The following is a 16,858-nucleotide window of genomic DNA, read 5'->3' on the forward strand; positions in this document are numbered from 1 at the left end:
AAATATCTAATACCAAAATTACTCTAATGACCAATGTTTAATACAGACATCACCTTTTTTTTTACAGAATTAACCACAGAAAAGAGAATGACAATTCATTGAACACCGTAGAGAAGATTTAAAATAATGACAATTTGGTGAGTGTTTTTTTAATCTTCTTTTGAAACTGGTGTGGGAGAGAATACTGTTATTTCTGTTGGAATGTCCTAAGGGCTTAAGCGTCTCACCCTGTGGGTCTCAAGTGATCCAGACGGCGTTCAAGTTCTAAAATGTTAACTACAGAGTATTCAGGTTAGCATCGCGGATTCAGATTGTTCGGGTCGGGACCTGAACAACATGTGTGTACCCTCTTATTAGGGCGTGGGTCTTATCTAAAGGGTCACTGAATGGCTGCGACCTCGAGACCGGGTCCCACAGAGGCTCGGGGGTCAAATTCCAGGAGTTGTATCGCTGGGGATACTAGAGTGATGCATTTTTTTTTACCCTCGCGGCGCCATGCCGCGCGTCAATCACGCCCCTTTGCACAACGAAACATCAAAATGTTATCGAGTCATTCTTTTTTCAATATTTTTTTCTAAATTTTATTTTCTATACAAAGTCCATTATTTTATCAATTTTTAAATATTTATCATTCTCAGTAATTTTGCCGAGTTTTAAACGCTTTTGTTGTTTACCAAAATGCTATCGTTTATTTATGGTGTTCAATATTGTTATCACTGAAGTGTTTAATTATTAAACACTTTAAACGTATTAAATATGATGTTACTCATTTGATTAACATTGTAGTCATTTTTAACGCAGATCTAAGTGTGTAAAAAGTGACTACAATATTAATCAAATGGGTGACGTCATATTACACACATTTTTTCACATTAAAATAATGCATTTTGGAAAACTGAGATTTACAGTGTGGTGACAGTAAAATACTGATATCAATGACCGATTTCTAATGAAAGTATTGAAAAAGATACAAAGATAGCAAGCCAGACACTTGAATGCGGAGAACTCATAAAGCCCGAGCAGATTTTTAGCCTGTGGTTAGGGCGGTGCGCGGTTTTTTGTGACCGGCAATTAGGTAAACGTCTTTCGATTCTCTCTCGAGCTCATCGATGTTCATATTGTAGACACATTTCTAGGGCCCTACTATTATTTAGTAGTGTATTTTAAACTCAAGCCTCGATCTCTAGAAAAAATGATAATCTTTTTTTTATTTTCTATGCCACTAATCTCTTATACATTAATCCAGAAGTCCCACACATTTTAATCTACTGTAATAAGCACCTTTCAAGACTAAACAAAACCTTTTTTCCAATAATTTTCAACCATATTAACTTTAATTTATTCTCAAGTATTTTATTACTGTAAAAAATGTCGAAAGTATAAATTTACACATTTCTTCTTAATTTTTATCGTTAAGATAATTTTAATAATGATTATTTTAATTTCCAGTAGGTACAATGGTAAATTTTCAGTAGCAGAAAAAATAAGAATCCCTGCAAAATCTTTATTACCGATTGAACATCACAGTTTATGTAAATTTGTCTTGACACCCACGCAATAAGGAGTAGGGAATTCCGCTAGCTGCTGCCACCTATAGAACTTTCCGGTAATCACTCGATGCGTCATAATTCGCGCGTTATTTGACTTACACTCGTGGGAACCACTTTAAATTGGAGCAAACAACTACACAGTCTCCTTTATTGATCTATTTCGTTTTCTTCTTAACCAACGTCTTCTTATTTTTCTCACTCTAAAGAAATGTGGCTGTGCGAAAAAAGAAACTCTGTGGAGAGTAGGCGTGACGGGTGCGGTCCTCTTTTGGCCTTTGGCTAAGCTCAAAACTGCCTTTGCTGCAGAAAAAATCATCAGCAACAAAAAAACGTTTATACTACCTGCCGTCGCGTAACAGAATAATTGGAGGATACTAATGCCTTAAGGATAATGCACAGATTAGTTCTCAAAACGTCTAAAGTAATTTGGCCATGAAATTTCTGCATTTTGTTTTGGTCTTGCTTATTTTGCTGGAAAATTTCCTTTTTAATCACTTCATTCCTGATAATTTTCATTCAAAGGATTTGTTTCAAAGAGTTTATGACAATTTTAATTGAGTTGTTGTCAAATTTTGGGCAGGTAAATTTGTCCCAATAACAGAGTCGTTTGAAAATTTAATTTAATGATTGTTAAACTTAAAAAAATGTTATGATACTGAATGAGTCTATAAGATATATAAGACTGTTATAAATATTGAACCCAAATTATTTGCCTCTGAGTTCTTTTATTTAACAATTCAATTGTTTTTATATATTTATTTCTCTTTATCTATGTCATTCCAACTTACTTTTACCTGCAAAAAATTCAACAATGATGTAATTATTTAATTCAAAGGCCTTTGATTAGGATAATTAACAAAATAATTGTTCGAAAACAAATAACGATTTTTCTTTTAGAAGTAAGTTTACTGATATCTATTTTTCACTAAACTATTTTCATTATTGACATTGATAAATCACATAGAAAAATAATTATCACCGGTATTTACGATGATATTACAAAGTTATTTGCAACAAACTTGTACTCAATAGTTTCTCGTCTATACCTGCAGATTAACGGCTCGTAACTCATCATTTGTATGACAGTGATTGTCGATTTAGCCTGTCATTTATTCGTCGTTGCACATTGGATATAACTTTGAATGATTATTAACTAAAGTCAGTAATTAATTTCAAGAGAATTAAACTTCGTTCGTGTAAAGAAACAATAAAATTATCTAAGATTTTTTCAGTGTGAAAAAAAATGATTAATAAAATGTACATTCAATTATATTTAATACCTAGAACTTTAATGACTAATTAGACATATAGAATAATTATTGATTGCTCAATTTCTTTTGTTTTTCTGAGTCAATTATTTATCGTGTGAATCTTCGTCGTGACTGCATTTCCCCACTATCAAAAATACCCTCAAGGCACGCGCTCAGCTGCGGGGGATCCTCTTATTCTTCCACCATGTCTTTTTTACTTTGAACGGATAGGTATGCGCGTTGAGACGTCGCCGTTCGTGCGCCATATTTCATCGTGCGTTTATCCAACCACCAAGAACACATCTACCCATCGGAGGAATCCAAAGTAGCTGATAAAAAAGTTGTTACGACTTTATAAAAGTATTTGAAATCCTCTGGAAAATCATTCTTTTCCATTTTTAAATCACTACTGACTTCTGAATCATTTTTCAATGTTCCTAAAACTAAAAAATCTCCTATTTAATATTTTATAACAGCAATCAATTATTTATAATGATTTAAAAATCATAATTTACATTTATTCAATAAAAGTTGATTATTAATAATAAATTTTAATTTAAAAAATATGTTTGAATGACAAAATGTTTAAAACATGACTTTCAAAGAATAAAAAGCATACTGGGCGTTTAAGTGGAATTTAAAATGAATTTTATTCCACTTGTTGATACCAATATCTGAATAAAAAAACAATAAAATGGATAGTTGAAAAAAAACTCGGTCACCAGCACGATAATTTAATGAGAAGACTCATGAATAATAAAACAAAAACCTTGGAGATGGATTGTACCATGGTGCCACCTTGAGCGTAATTTTAATTCACTGATCAATCAATGCAATCTGGAGCCATGGACGACGGATTGTATAATGAAAGGTTAGATTGTTCCGCAAAACGGAGACGAAGACTTTTAGGATGGGCCTAAGAATGGAACGCAGAAGATACCTCTTTTCCTCATCCTCCATGAACGAAAGTAGGGGTTAGTTGGACGCGTGGGTCTACACATGTTCCCACGGTTTCAAGGCATATCGCACTACCAACCCCACCCTTAACGATCTTCCTTCGTCTCCACTCACCTCCTCATCCACCCCCGCCATACCACAATATAACGTATATATTCCATACGCCTCCTGTACCCCTCAAGACCCCTTAAGCGTTGGCGGCGCGGCTGACCTTTGACCCTCCATTACCCGGTACTGGGACTCGACTGACGCGACTCCTACGGATACATAAATATACTCAAGGCACATGTGCCTGTGCTCGAAAGCATTTAGGGTTGAGGCAACACATTTTAAGAGCTACATAACATCAATGTTGGCGAATTTTCCTCCAGGCTATGCCAAGGTTGCCTCCATATCTCTTTTTCCCTTTCTCAAGACATTTCCCGCATGACTTCTTCACCAGAGTAGACAAATGGACAGCATGTAATCGGTACTTTTGTGAGACGTCCTCATGCAAAAGAAGCTTGCGATGACAGCTAATTATCTCTAGTTCAAGGTGATGATCATTTTTTGAATAATTATCACTTTAATTTTATTTTCAAATCTATAATATTTATTTAGCCTTGATTCAATACTTGATGATTAGTTTTACTATTTTAAATCTAAACTAGGATGTGGAATATTCAAATGATGTGAACATTTCAAAGCTCTTACTTCCTCATTAATTTTAACTCCTTCAAGATTTGTGTAGTAATTACTGAATAAAGTACTGCCTCCAGTCATGGTCAATGCCCCAGTGTTGGATGTTCATTTAACCATATGCTGTTCATCATGAAAGTGTGCAAACTGGAATTTATAAATTGTTAGGTTTCTTCATTCAGATTTTGGAGTATTTCTACTTAACGATCAAAGATACTTTTTAAACTTTGATACTTTAATGACATATTTTATATACAATGATCAATTTATCATATTAATATAACTGTGCTAAACTTACTCCATCACTTCATTCATAATTAATACCAACTTTCATATGCATATTTCGAAAGTCGGTTTCCTAAATGACAGAGAACCTTTTCAAAGCATTCATTACTGACATCGATATATTACTCTTGTAGTTAATTACCACTAATTTGTTTAGATATTTCTTATTAAAAATAGCAATTCGCTATTCAATTAATAATTGAATATATCCATCTATGAAACTCATATGAAAGTATAATTCAATGATAATCATGCAACATAATGCTGCAATGTGAACATGAAGAAGCTCATTCTGGAGTGACAAATTTGGTAATATATAATTAAATCTAACTTATAATTACAATAACAGTTATGTAGATGATAATGACGTTGTTGAAATTCACACTTGATGGATTATTGAGTTGAGTGAACAGCAAAAGAACAAGAGCTTTTGGGCATGAAGGAGTGGTAAGTGGTGCTTCTTCGGCAGTCTAAGGTGGTACTCTAGTATACTGCACCCTCAGGATTCCCCGCAGGGCCATGGCACCCGTCAAGTATCTGCCACTCATTTCCACGAGTGAAGATAACCCTGGTCACTCCTTCCCATGGGAGGACCCCCAGGCCTTATAGCTTCTTTCTTCTCTTGTTTCACTTCTTACTCAGTTGTGTTGAAGAAACTCTTGTAAATCCTCTACACGTTTACAGACTGTGAATACCTTTTGATAACATGTTTTTATATTGCATATTGAGTAACTTTGGGAGTGATAAAATAGAATTATCCACTGTTTGCTGAATTTCGTGGTTTATTTGTTTCATTTTGTTCAAGAGATGAAGGTTTACTTGCTAGATCATATTCTAATTGTCAAAAAAATTCATAACCGCTCGTCTTCACAACATAAAACTTGATAATAGTCTTGGGATTAATTAGGTAAAAAGATAAGAAAAACAGTTGATACAGTCATAGAGAATAGATAGAGAGAAATCAAATCAAGTTTAATTAAGATTAGGCACACGTAAATAATTGGTTATAAAATACCTCTGGATGTTCTAAAAATAATAAAACCTTCTTTGAGTGTTGTATCAGTGGTTGAAGCAAGAATGGCGCCACTTGTCTACATACCAGTGGCTAATTAAGCCGCTTAACTTGTACGATTACACGTCTTGGAAAATACCTTGAGAAGCAGCTACATAACACCAACTTGGTATCCTCAAGTATCTGACGCAAGCAATGGTATCCCCATAAAAGCGAAAGAACGACCATACCTCATTCCAGCTTGCACGTTTGCCCTTTCTTCTTCTTTTAAGTATATTTGCACGCATGCTTAACCTCGAACTCATTGGCTCTTCCTCACTAACTCTGTACTGCTTGTCAGACGCCACATAGAGCACGTGTCGTTGGATACTTGAGAAAATTGCTTGGTAGCTGAGTACTTCATTCTTTGTAATAAGTTTGTAAATTCTCATGAAATAGCTAAAGAAGGTTTTATTATTATTTTAAACTTGATTTCTTATTTACTGGAATTAAAAGTTTATTACTTGACAATACTTTTACGTTCATTAATAAATTCTTTTTCGTCATGCCTGCGCGGAAAGTTCACTTTTCCATTGGAGAGGGGTTGAACTTTCCACTCAGGTATGACGAAAAATTATATTCAGCCCTAAGGAGGACAATTAGACAAGCTTAAACCACATGTTTACCCCCCTCGCCTTCGGCTCGGGTTGTAATTTTACATGTGGTTTGAGCTAGTCTACTTTTCCTCCCTAGGTGTGAAATATACTATTTTTTGTTTATCAGCTAATTACAATAATGAATAATTTTTTTTTTCAACAACTACATTATCTATTAAATCTGCTATGGTGATGTTGAAAGCTAGAAATAGAATGATTCTAATAAATTTTATAATTGAAATATTTGTAAAAATTTTTTTTAATTGATTTATCTAGAAGTGTCATCATGAATACTCCAAGAATGTTTCTTATATATCATTATAAATTTTTTCTTTTCATTTTTGCTGCAAACATTCCTATATAATTTTCTTGTTATGAAGAATGATTGATTCACATTCTTCAAAAATTTATTTTTCAAAAAAAAAAAATAAAAATGAATTTAATAACAATATTTCGATTCAAGTTAAAGGCAGAGATGCAATGATACAATCTAGAAGGATAAGAACGATAAGAGAAAAAAAAATGAAACGATAAAGAAAGTCTAGGGAATCTCATGCAGAGTTGATGATTAAAATTGTAAATATCGTATCCAGACCCCTGGTGTTACGACCTTTGCTATCAGGTTCCCCATCGTTACACCCTATACATCAACCAATATTAGATTACTACGCGGCTAAAACATCAATAAAAAGAGTAATAGGTGTAATGGCACGGAGTTGAAGTGATTAGACCTTGATGATCACAGGTATAGTCATTTTTCACACCTTATCATTATTCAATTGTAATCTAATCGTTGTCTATTTCAAAATGAACTTAAATTGTTTGCTTGGAGAGCTATCAATTTCAAATTGTCAAGAAGGCAGATACTAATGTATTGTAAATGAAGTTTATTGTTTTTATGGATTATTATACATTTTTCTTCAAGTATTGATGCATATGATTTTTTTTCTACTTTAAAAATTAATAATTGAGATAAATGTTTGATGCATCAAGGTATCAACAATTAATTGTTTTTAAAAAATACTTCCAAAATGATGTACTGAAGTGTTCTTTCAACTTACTCATGGAGAACCTATGAATGACCTGATAAAAAATATTTTTAGAACACACTAAGAACAAATGTGCATTTAATCGATAGAAAGAATCTAAAATATTCACAATAAAATATTTCATTGAATTTAATGAAATGTATTTTAATATTTGGTTCAAGATTAAGGCAAGTTAGATAAATTAAAGTGACATTACATTAATTCTTACCTTCCGATACACCATGGATCGTAAAAAAAAAATAATCAATTCAGTGAAGCAATGAATTATTCAGAGTAACCATCAGAATTGAATCAATAAAAATATTACCACGTCAATTCTGAAAAAATATTCCATTGCAACTATTCAAAGGTTTGATTTTATTAATTAAAAAAAAATGTGACTTGTTGACAGTGGAATTTTCACTAAGTGTGGTAATTTTACTTCAATAGTATTTATTTTTGATTGTTGATTTCAATTAATAATTTAATAATTTATTGAAGTAAATAAATACAAATTTAGTCTTATTAAAGTGTCTTTAAAAAAGAATTTGAAATCTGATGGCGTGGGTGTATCCTGGAGACAAGTGACGTTAGAACACGGGTCTGAAAGTTCCTTCCAGAACGCATGGGTTTTTGTCCCGGCGGGGCGGCGTACTTTGTAACAAACGCGAGTTTTTGACTCGATTAATCTTGCCGATATATATTCGCCGCACGCTGCGTCCGCCGATATATCAGAATAAAGTGTCGTGTTGCACCATACGATTTTTTATTTTCCTATATAACGCTCGTATACTCGAATAAACAGAGAAAAAGTTAACTTGCGAATGAAATTAACGAATAAATAGTACAAATATTATGTTTGTGTAATTAACAATTAGAACAATGTGTTGTTGATAAAAATGTTTTTGTTTGTTTTTAAAAGTTAAATAGTAGATAAGAATGTGATTTCACTAGTTTAATGATGAATAGACGAAGAAAAAAGATTGAAGATAGTATCAGAAACTGACGAAAATAATGATTGATCGAGCAATTAAATTTCGTTGTCATGGAACTGTGGACTAACGTAGCGGCATAGCACCCCAGGGTGCCAGTCGCAACAATTGCCGGTAATGAGCCGACTTTGACCTCTTCAATATATACCTTTTACACGCCCCCGTCTGACGGGTGAATTTGCATGTTCATAGATGCAGAAGAGAATCCTTAGCTCCTGTGACATTTGAAAACTGATTCTTAAGGTTCTGAAATGCGGTTGAAATGTAGATTAGAGATAAGTAAAGTATTGTTTCACTCAAAATTAACTATTCATTTTATCTTGAATCTCCAACGGAAACTACTATCACCAAATATAGTAGGAGTATTTTGAAACAGTCTATTAATTAAACTGATAATCAAGACTTTGTCATTTCTTTCAAGCTTTTTTCTTGTTTTTCTAAATTAATCATAATTTTTAACGATTAAATTTAATTATATGAATGAAAATGAAGATCAATAAAAAATGGATCTCGATGCACTTTGTGCCCACATGCGAAGAAATGTATAGTAAAAATTACTCTAAATTTTATGGTAATTTGGTGACACTGCAGGGTGACGGTAAAAATTACTATACGCATTGTAAAAAATACTATACACATTGTTGAATTTACTAAACTGCATAGTAATTTTTAGGGTGAAATTAGAGTAAAAATAATTATGCAGTTCAGTAAATTCAACAATGTGTATAGTATTTTTTACAATGCGTATAGTAATTTTTACCGTCACCCTGCAGTGTCACCAAATTACCATAAAATTTAGGGTAATTTTTACGATACATTTCTCTGCGTGCACAACAAATTTCTGATTTCCATAGATCGTCTGTAATCATGTGTTTTTTTTTTGTTATAGTCGTATGGAAATCTTACTCATCTATATTCCATTTATTTGTTAAATCTTTGTTTTTATTTTTGATAAAAAATCAAAATTGTTATAAATAATATGCAAGATAGTAATTAAGTCTATCAGTAACAAGCATTGTTTTATGTCTACAAAGTATTTTTTAATTGTTTACAACAAATTAATTATTATAAGCACCATATAATTATTATAGGTCATTTGAAGTCATTAACAACAATAGGTTATCAATATTGACCAAATTCTTTAACAATTCTTATCAAATAAGTAAGATTCATTTTCTTAATTTGTTCAAAATCGATATCTTCAGTACCACAGGTGAAAAAATATATTAAAATCTGATTATTCAGCCAAATCTTGTATAATTAAATATAAAAAAATACATAATTATCCAATTAACTGTATAAATATATTTGATTACATTTCTATACATTTAATCATACAAGATTTAGCTGAGTAATTATTTTTTAATATATTTTTAAAATAAAACATATTTCAAAAAGTATTTTTTTCTATAAGGGTTGTTCTGGAGATATCGAAAGCGAAAAAAAGCCTGACATGCGTACGGATTATTGTACGTACGTAGAGATATTCATTTCTAAACCTTCTAATAAGCTTCAAAATATCTCAAAACATAAAGAAATGACAAAATTACAAATTTCAAAAATCGACCCCATTACAATAACTTCTTTAATGAAAATTACAAAAAAAATAAATCATCAATGATACTTAAATGATGCATACTAATTTAGTGGTTTCGGAATAGTTTTGTAGATTTTCTTTTGCTGTCTTTTGTATTTCAGTCGCCTGAGGCCAACACTTTCAATCTTTGTCTATACTTTATGCCACCCTCACAGAATCGCAGAGTCTAATAATTGGCTTCGTTGAAAACCGTACTCCGCGACGAATCCTCCCTCAGATGGTTCATCTCACTCCCACGCTTTCTTAGCTTGGTATTACTCACCTCGCTCACACCTTCAACTCGTCTCTCCATTTAGTCTGACCACGTGAGAACTACGAGGATGATATTTTTACGTTTCGCCATTCATGTGAACCTGTAACAGATTGTTTCTTAGAATTCAAATGAAAAGAACCTTGTAAATACTGTGTGCTGCAATCTAACGTAAGCGTCATGGAGAGAGCGTAAATAATTTAACTTGATTCGTAAGTGGTCCGTTTGTCTCCACAATGTCTCCGATGGGAAATTTTCTATTACCGTTACCTCACGGTCCACGGCTTGACTGGAACGAAAAGAACAATACTAAGAGCCATAATCGGCCTCGTGACTACACTAAATGCACTCTAATAGACTTGGTGAATAAAATTCGGTTCACGGTAAATTTGTTTCAATCATTTCCTCATAAATTTGTCATCGACAATATTGAATTTGGCTTTTCATCTCTCGAATTATTTTATCCACTAAAATTGTTTGTCAATTTCAATTTATCTCTCATCATAGATTCCGCCACAATATCAACCAAAGGTATTTCAAGTAGATAAAAGAGATGAAGATAAAAGTGTTTTTTTAAGAAAGAAGTTAAAGGTCAACATTTCAAAGAGACAATTAATGTTCTGGTTATACAATGGCGGCTTTATTGTCAAGGGCTTGAGCGTGTCCTTATGCTCCAGTGTCTCTTTAAAACACGGCGGCCATAATGTAACATCGAGTACAGGAGGGAATCCTTGGTATCTATTGGTAGAGAACATCGCGGTGCTTCCCTCGTGGGAGGCGGGAATGCATATTATTAACTTTGGTAAAACCCTTTTTACGTGCCGACAAAGAGCTCTCGATTGTTAAAAAATATGTAAACACATTGATAGTGATAGTATTGATCACAATATGTTCAATACTATTTATTCAACTTTATGAGTTATATTTGAAAATCGAGAAAACTTGCTGGTGATCAATATGATCATTGAATGATCAAAGAAAAATTACAGTTTCAATTAATTGATGCTTTATTTCTACTGTGCTTTAAAATTGAATCAAAAATTTAATGTCGGTATCGTAAAACGCATTGGGATATAAAAATTAAGAGCAAATTCCAGCAACTGTTCCTTTTATAGCACCTGTATATGTAGTGAATAAGCATGAGGACGAGTGGGATAGGGTTGGATGAAATGTAGATGAGTAATATGGGTTTCTATTCCTGAGAGGGAAGAGTGTCGCGGTTTCCTGCTGTGTCTTGATAGCCTCATCTAAGTCTAGACTGCGAGAATTCACCTGTCATTAGCTCCACAACAAAGACCTTTTTTTGATATTATTTATGTCTTTTTTTTTTGTATTCTATATGTTGTTGATAATTGATCCAACAGTCTCCAAATTATCGATTATAATTAAGTTATAAAATTCAAGAATAATTCATTTTAATAATCACAGCTATTTTAAAAAGGGATAGAAATTTTTATTCAAAATAATGGTATTTAATAAATTATAGTAGATTGAATATCACGTTTTTACTAAATACTTTGGATACTTCTAGAAAAAAGAAAAACTGATTCATTTTTCGTCCAACATTTGATCATAATTGACTGAGATGAGTCCAATGTTAGACTAGTCTTGCTTCCTACTGAGGACTGATCATCACAATTGATCAGCCAAGTCTATCAGAAAAGTTCTCTTGAAATGAGTCAATAAAAACCAATGATTCTTTATTAGTTTCCAGGATCAAGGTAATCAATCAGTGATAGACTTGATATTGATGTTTGATTAATAGCCACTGATTCTCGTAGTATCACTAATCCATTCTGAAAGATTATCATTATAAAGAGCAATGATAAAAAATTAAATTAATTATATAAAACAAAACCTTATGGATAAACTGCCAAGACATGATTAGAACTCCAAACTAATCGAAACGAAGATTCTCATCCAAAGTCATCTAGCTCGCGGGAATGGAGTGTCGCGGCTTCCTGCTGTGCGTTGATGGCCTCATCTCTAAGTCTTGGCAAGGGATTTTCAGTAATTACCTTTTTCGTTTGCTGCCAATTACGTATGGACGTAGAACTAATTTACATAACAGCCTCCGTTATGTAGTTCCGACTAAAAGACCACATCCTTATAAGAAATGTAAGATGTTCACTTATTTTCTTGAGTTGACGGATGCCATGTCTGTCAATTTTAAAAAACTGCCCTGAAGCCACCGCGGGCTGTTCTCTACTCTTCTTTCTCGTCTACGGACGTCCCGCTGTGTAAAATTGTCTTTTGCCTCTACTGACTACAACGTGAGAGAGGGACCGTGTAATTATTCTACCAGCTATAACTTATCCTTGTGTCCTGTATGTCTAGACCGAAAAATTGATCTACTCAATTTTACCGTTTGCCTCTCTATATACCTATACACGTTCATATCAATTGATTAAAAAATACCATTTTAGCATAGAATATTGTCATTTCATAGTATCTTTAATAATTAATTTCTAAATTATTTTTGTTTAAAAATAAAAGTTGACTGAAATAAATGTAGTAGGTCTAGTGCATAATGAATTAAGAATCATTAATATTTAAGAATCATTATCGAAGATGAAGTAGCACATGATTGATATCATCAACTTCATCATGAGGACTTCTAGTTCTAAACTATGTCCTCATTGATCGGTCAATGTAACAGACTGTAATATGTTCCCCTTTGGAACCCGCCCCTTTGAAATCGTTTGGTCAGCGGGAGTTCGATGAGGAGGATTGACGAGTCGATAGGGTCTGACTAAAACGAAGGTGAAATTCGTGCTATCTACCTACGTCGTCGGTTCCCTACATGACTACCGCTCGCCGTCTGGTCCAGAAATTATTAATTGTCGGTTAGTAGAAAAAAAGGATGGGATCAGGATGAGAGACAGAGAAGGTGAAACCGCCTCTGTTGGAATCTTAAAAGTTAAAAGTGATGCCACTGCCCAGGTAGCGAAAATATGAAAATAGTTTAGAGATCCTGCTGACCTTTATTCAACCAACATGTCCATGGTATCTTCATGTGTTCCAGCTGGAAACGGTTAGTCTAGACTAACCGTATTTCTGTGGATCTTGTTATCCTCTTCAAAAGCGTCCAGCTTCCAACATTTTCCCTAGATTACGACCTTCCTTGGAAATATTTAAGTTTTTTTTTTTATTAATTTTTCTGGAAACAAATTGTTCTCAATGAATAAGAATATAATGCTTATCTTAGAGGATGATGTTTTCAAAGGGGTTTTGAGTTGAAAAAATTCGAATAATTCGATAATTGCTTTTGTTTATATAAAAGTGCCCCGTGCACCTGTGTCAAGAAAAAGCTTACTCGTTCCTCTAAATTGGTGATTCATTTTTAGTAGGAGAAAGAATGGAACAATAAGACGAAATTTAGTCTATAGAAAGATAAAGACTCGCATAACTCCAATCTTTACTAAACGACAGAGGGTAAAGAGTGGGCTATATCGAGAGAAATAAGAAGTTGATGTGATGCTCGTGCCTGTTATAAAAGGGCGGCCGACGTGAGGAAAGCACAAAGACTAGGGGGATCATTTCACGCCCGGCGGCTTCTTCTCACGAAATGCGTAAAGCCTTTTCGAAAGATGTCACTTATTAATTCTACTCTTTTCTTATTCTTAGATACGTCATTCAACGAGCTGAATATTTTTGAATGAATAGCAGCGGAAAGGTTCAGCCACGCCTGCATTTAGAATTATTTCAAACTAGCCACTGCTTCATCTATACAGTCATCGTCAAAATTATTTTTGTTTTAACGTTCATTTCTACGTTATATTTATTTAATGTTGAGCTGTATTAACCTTAAAATCACCTCAAATTTTTTTTAGCTAATTATAAACTATTGATTCATTTTTATCACATAAAAGTTGTTTACATTTATACAAAAAAATGGCATACAGAGTGGAAAACAAAGTTTCATGGTGCAAGTGCAGCAGTTATTGCATAATAAATCGTTTTTCACTGGTTAGCTGATGACAAGTACATCTGCCATGACTATGAGTGTATATTTATTGTTTAATATTAACTAATCATATTAACAATATTCGTGTTCTTCGCTCTAGAATATCAATTCAGCTTTCAATTAAGACCTTAATTGAGACAAAACGTCCATTTTTGACGACGTAATCTGCCAATAACTTTTGCTAGGAATTTTCTAGGGAAAATCTGATTACAACTTAGCCTTGAGAATCCTTCAAAAATTTAGTAATATTTTTTTTGATACAAAGATGGAAATAATGAAATAGATTAAAAGTCTCCAATCATTGTATCTTTATTAATTTGTGGAAAATAGTATGGTCATGTGGCATTGATGAATCACTTATTCGCAATCTTAATTATTTGTTTTAGTTAATTTTTCAATTTACAGAACTGAGAATCTATCAGGTTTTCGAAGATTGAAAGATTTTATTAAATTGTTTATTTTACTGATGACTGCACACTCATTGTAACTTCATTAAAAAATTTTGTGGAATCACCGTAATTAAGAGAAGATAAATATTTTAAACGTTTTCTCACCTTGTGTATACTTTATATAGAATTATTTTAATATTTTAATTAGATGATTGAGAAATGAATTAAAGAAATGGTAATTGTAATATATTAAAATGTTTTTGTGATAATTAAAATGAGATTGTTCGGATAATTTGTTCAATTAATTGGACGAAGAAAGGAATTAAGTAAATTTTTGGGAATAATTTTAATAACAGTTAAAAGAATGCAAAGATGAAAATAATTGAGAAATAAAGAGTTGCTGCGAGAAAAAATGTGAGGAGTGGAATAAGAATATTGTCGGTGTCGGACCTCAACGAAAAAGAATAAGAAAAGAAGATGAAGAAAAAAAAATAAGAACGACGGTGAGCACGGGTCGCCATTAAGTAGACCCCCTGCCGTGTGGCCTGCGGCAACCCTTCACAAAAAACTGTAATTGGAAATACTTTTCCTCCTTTTTTCCAAAAATAATTTATGAATCTTCACTGGGTTGCGGCTGCCTAGAGTCAGTTGTTGAGTCTTCTCCAAAGTGTTGTAGAGAGGGATAAAGGTTTTTAGAAAAATAAAGCCAACAAAAGGGGATGAAAGTCATCAGAAAGAAGCAGATGAAAAAAAGAAGATAAAGTGCTTTTAAGTAAAAAAATTAAACAAAATTCGATTAAACTATCCTAACTAACAATGGACAAAAATAGAATAACGAAAGGATATTTTTTGGCTTTACTACTACCAACAATGTATCTCCTGGCTTCTCTAAATGAAATAAATGATTCAATGTTTTTTACAAGAAAATGGTACATGTATACAACTTAAACAGAAAGCAAGCTATCTTTAAACTTGTATTCACTTTATTCGCTCTCAACTGGAGCTAAGAATTTACACGTGGTTTCAAATAACTTACTTCCTTCTTGGTGAATTTTTGCATTAATGGTTTTTTTGGTCTATACATTACTGGAAAAAAAATATTTTTGGGTCATGATTGACTCAAGCTATGAAGTACTTTATTTTAAAAAACAATTAGACATGTACTACATAATATGCATAATAACATGTACAAATGATGGCAGGATGATATAACATGGTGGTAGAATAGATGTAGCATAACGGTAGAATCATGACATTTTTGTCACCATTCTGTATCCATTCAATCCTTGTTCTGTCTTCAAACGTGTTATGTTTTATATGTATTACTGTTTTCTAGTAGGAAATACATCATATTTGTAATTTAAGAACATCAAATCAAAAATGAAATCATTCTTAATCTAAGAATATAACATTTAAAAAAAAACTTCTGACATGTTGAGTTTTACTTTCATGTATTACCAGAAATCATTACAATCTAATGATGATGTATTTGCTGATTATCAGTGCAAAGTATGCTAGTGGCTGAATTAGTAATCAACTTGACACTGTAAAACAATAAACAGTTGTTGATTGGTTGCAAAAAAGTTGATGGTGAATAATTTCTCATGCATCTAAGCAATGTTTTTATTTTGTAAAAATAATGAATAATTAATTAGTATTGATTCATAGTTATATTAATGTGTTAAATTAGTGGTAGACTTACAATAAAAAATTATTTTTCTTTTAATCTACAGTCACTTTAATATTTAATGTTTAGAACACATACAGAGCATTCAGAGTACTAGTTGAAATAATAAAGAATTAAAAGTATATGATTGTTTATCAAGAGATAAATTTCAATTAAGATGAAAAGATTTTTCAATAAAGTAATAAGAAACAGCAAGGATAAAAAATAGTCTGATATTTTTTCGAAGGTTTATCAAAGTTTCTAGTAAATTTACTAAGTATTCCAAGTATTCGCAATGATGACGACGGAATGAAGTTCAAGAAGAGGTCAGAGGAGCTCACAAATGTATACCTATGAGGGTATAAGCCTCATCGTAATTTAACTGGCTGTTAAGCCGATCGTAAAGAGGACGGTGGAATCTGTCGCTGCGTCCACCGCGTGTGGCAAAGAGCTTTGAACTGGAAGAGAAAGAGCAGCAGGAACTTTGGACGCAACATGATCACCCGCGGCTTGGATTGGAGATCGAACCATCGATCGAATCTCCAGACTCGATTCTTTTTCGTTGAGACAGCTGAAACACGACATTTACTAAAAGAATAAAA

This window comes from Chelonus insularis, unplaced genomic scaffold (genome assembly GCF_013357705.1).
Source record: "Chelonus insularis isolate UGA/USDA-ARS -01 unplaced genomic scaffold, ASM1335770v1 contig_88_pilon, whole genome shotgun sequence".
NCBI lineage: Eukaryota > Metazoa > Arthropoda > Insecta > Hymenoptera > Braconidae > Chelonus > Chelonus insularis.